General features: G+C 31.6%; 1 pseudogene; it reads left to right on the plus strand.

Moving 5' to 3' along the window:
* Positions 1-1,408: 1,408 nt before the first annotated feature.
* LOC129304120 (serine decarboxylase-like) lies at positions 1,409-3,165 on the plus strand (annotated as a pseudogene).
* The last annotated feature ends 1,315 nt before the right edge of the window (positions 3,166-4,480 follow it).

Below are 4,480 nucleotides of genomic sequence, written 5' to 3' on the forward strand. Positions count from 1 at the left end.
AAGCTGGCTCATATGATTGCTCGCTATGTGGACACTCTAACCTAAAAGATCGTTGCTTGGGTATTAATCTACTCATAACACTCTTAAACGTAGTTCACTTCGATGTAGTTCTATCTCCCGTCTATAGAGTTACGTTTTTTAATTAGTACAGTTCACTTCTCTATCTACATTCTGAATTAAAGAGTTTCTGAGTTCATCTATGCTATATTTGTATGTAGTGTTCAAATTGTTATATTAAGTATGTTTACTTCACTAAAATAACTTAACTCATTTGGTTAAGCATATTCTAAGCTTTACATATTCATGATTTATATTTAATCTAAATATTCTCTCTACTATTTTTTCCTTCTTTTCTCTTTCTTTTTGTTGGACTTGTACTTTTTTTTTATTCTTAGATACCTTAGGTTCATTTAATCTTCCTCTCTCTCTCTCTCTCTCTCAGTTTTTCTTTTTCTTTTTTTTTTTTTTTTGCGTTCCTTGATCAACTGACTCTTGATATGTGTTAAATTCTTTTGTTAAGTATGTTTAAGGATAGTTCTCTTCACAAAAAAATAAATTAAAGAGTTTTGGGTTCATCTATACTTTATACGTATGCGGGTATCCTACTAATCAAGACTTCGACTACGAGGAGTTGATACAATTGCTGCGTTTTCGCTTAAACAATGCTGGTGATCCATTTACCGGAAGTAGCTACTTGCTTAATTCATATCAGTTTGAGCTCTGTGTATTAGATTGGTTTGCCGAACTTTGGGAAATCGAGAAGAATGAGTACTGGGGATATGTTCCAATGGTGGAAGTGAAGGCAATCTCTATGCAATCTTGGTGGGGTGAGTGTCAATTGCACGTGATTTTCAACAATATATATATATACACACACACACATATTATATATCATGTTGGGTTAACGTGCAAAAAATATCAAGACCTTTTTTGACCTAGCATCTGGTATCCTTAAGTAATAATGATATAGGAATACTCATTAATTCTTTGAACGCGGGGAATACTTTCCAAATTGTTAAAAATGAGTTAATTTTATAATGTGGACCCAAGATGCTGGGGTAAGGAGCAAAATATGTAAAAATCTGTTTTCTTAGAGATCATAGTATCCTTAAGTTAACAAAAGTGTATGAAACTTTGCATCTCGAAAAAAGTTTTAGGATATTTTGCATATAGAAAAAAAGTTTTTCGGTATTTTTAAATCTCCATGTTTGCTTCCTTATTATTTTTTTTAATAGTAAAAATATTAACAAACTTTGAGAAAATTTAATGAGATGGGAAGGATGCCCTTACTAAAAAGAATTTCTGATAACTATGCATTATTATTAACTTATGAATACTGGATGTTCTTAATAAAAAAGTTCTTGTGTTTTTTTGCCCTTGTTTCCTTATAGTGTTTCCATTTTAAACGGGCATAAAATAGTAAAATGAAATGAAAAGCGTATGTGTGTGTCTTTTTATGACATTCGTATTATAAACACTCAGGATGAGAACTCTATCCTGATGGAATTATGTACACATCAAAAGAATCGCATTATTCAGTGTTCAAGATAGCAAGGATATCTAGAGTCAAATGTGTGGTAGTTGACACAAAACCATCTGGTGAAAATTAACTATGATGAATTAAAGTCTTCACTTCTTGCTCACAAGGACAAGCCGGCCAGCATCAACCTAAACATAGGTAAATTCTCTTCCTCTCTCTCTCTCGGCCCCCCCCCACTCCCTCCCTCCCCCCCCCCATACATTAATACATACATACATACATACATACATACATAAATTTCCTTTTTCTTATTATAGGGACAACGGTAAAAGGAGAGGATTGATGACCTTGGTCTTGTACTACAATACTTGAAGACTGTGGGTTCACGCAAGATCGATTCTACATTCACTGTGATGCAGCTTTATTTGGAATGATGCTCCCATTTATTGATGGAGTAAGTAACAAATTAACTAAAATTGGTTTGAAGCGCTTAATGATTTAAAACTAAACATGACATATGCTTCAATTTTACTTCATTAATCTAATATGCTGATTAACGAAATTAAATGGGATTTAGGTGTGTCTAACAATGCCACTTCCTCTAATACCCTTTCTTTTTTTTTCTCTATTTTCTTCATGAAATGAGATTTTTTTTTGGGTTAATGAGCATCTAAATCCCAAACTATTGCGCAAGTAACATCATGAACTCTGAACTCCTAAAATCTGAAAAAAACCTATTAACTTTTAAATCTAAGCATTTAAAACTTTGCCATTAAGTAGAGAAATTGACCGTTACTTTTGAAGTTAGTTGTAGGGTGGCTTGTTTTCTCTACCTTAATGATAGGGCTTTAGGAACTCATAATTAGAAATTGAGAGAAATTTTTGCGTATTTCAGAAATTCAGATTTGAGATACTATTTGTGCAATAATTTAGAGTCTATGATGCTCATTAACCCTTTTTTATTGGTAAATAACGTGTTATAATTTGGGGGGCATATGCAGGCACCAAACATTTCTTTTAAGAAGCCTATAGGAAGTTGTAACGATCTCAGGCCATTAAATTCCTTGGATGCCCAATCCCATGCGGTTGTTCTGATAACTCGTTTAAAATATGTTGATATCATGTCTAGAGAAGTAGAATACATTGCTTCAAGAGACACCACCATCTCGGGAAGCCGAGGAGGTCATGCTTCTATCTTCCTCTGGTATGCCCTCAACAAGAGAGGCTTTAATGGCCTTCAAGAAGACGTGAATGAGTGCATCAACAGGGCGATCCACCTTCAAAATTGTTTAGGGGATCTTGGCATTAGCGTGATGTTGAACAAGTTTAGCAATATTGTGGTATTTGAGAGGCCTCTAGATGATGACTTTACTCGTAGGTGGATGTTGGCTAGCAAAGGAAATATATCGCACGTGGTGGTGCTGCAGCACGTGACCATGAAAATGCTGGATTCATTTGTTAGAGAGTTTGTGAAGAATCGATCCATTTGGTATCAAGATAATGGAGGCAACAAAGTTCCATGTGTTGCTGAGGACATTGGGGTGAACAACTGTACTTGTTCTTTCCACAAGAATCTGATCTCATGATGACAAAATCAGATATGATATGGTCGTTGGTGTCTTCAATGATCAAGTTTAATAACTAGCAAATTTTATTATTCCCTTCTGCCTTTATAATAAGGCATAACTATACTAGAACTAATGAGAGATGGTTAGGTTATTAATTTGTCTGAAAATATATGGAATTATAAGTTTCTAATTTTATCACTATTTAAGTAAAAATTTCAAATATGCATTTCATTCCCTCTCATAATTAACAAGTTTAAACATGGATAATATTAAAAATATATAATTAACACTTCATCACGTACCATGCATTAAAAACTAAATAACTTTTCTAGAAGACACCTTATAATAAGGAGTGAAAGGATCATTTTTTACTCTTTTGTTCTTTTGTTGTTGTTGGTTTTTTTTTTTTTGGGGGTCGGTTGTCCTTTTGTTGTTTATTGTCATTGAATAAAGCAACTAATTTGCTTCTTCTAAAATGTGTTCAATAGTCGATATGTATGTTGGACACGAAAAGCCTCCTCCGCACCTCCCTCACAGATTATAAATCTGTACGGTCTAAATTTAATGTTTTTTTTTTAACTTTACATTTATTAAAATAAAAATTTTATAAATTATGAAAAATTTTAATAAATCTGTTTACCAGTCTAAAAAAGTCTAGATTTAATATGAATGATTCATATTTAAACTTTAAAATTTATAAAAATAACAAAAAAAAATTAATATTAAACATGTACTATTCATAATATATATGAATAATGAATTTATAAAAATTTTAATATTAATATGAACTATTTATATTAAATATGGACTGTTCAGACAAGTGGATAGATTTGTTAACATTAACTTTTTATAATTTGTATAATTTATTATTTTAATAAATATCAAATAAATAAAAAAAATCTACAGCTCCCACAGCGTAGCTGTCAAGGAGGCTTCCGTCCTGTACATGTTATACTAGTAAAACAAGAATCCCGATTTGAGTGCTTCTCAGAAGAAAAGAGCTCCAACATTTTCCATTTATAAAACAAATGAGCATAAGTTGCTATTCATGTTCAGCACAGAATTTTTTTTTTAAAAAAAGTCTCAATAAAACTAATGAAATTTTTAGCCAATCCAAGTCGCAAAATTTGAAGTTATGTGTACCATGCCCAGCATTTTCAAATTACCAGAAGGGTTCACTTTTTAAAAAAAAAAATAAAACAAAACAAAAATTTTCCAACCAAACCATCATTATTTTGGCAAACTCCCACTAGTACAGAATTACGCATATTTGATGCATATATATTTGACAGTTATTGAAAAATCCATTGAATAAGGAAAGGCGGTAATTGAGAAAAATAATATTTGATGGTTTCAACAAAAATCATCAAATATATGAATCAATATATTTGATGGTTATATATAAAACCATTAAACTTAAAATATAATATTT

This window comes from Prosopis cineraria, unplaced genomic scaffold (genome assembly GCF_029017545.1).
Source record: "Prosopis cineraria cultivar Desert tree isolate PC_DT_omini unplaced genomic scaffold, ASM2901754v1 PC1, whole genome shotgun sequence".
Lineage (NCBI taxonomy): Eukaryota > Viridiplantae > Streptophyta > Magnoliopsida > Fabales > Fabaceae > Prosopis > Prosopis cineraria.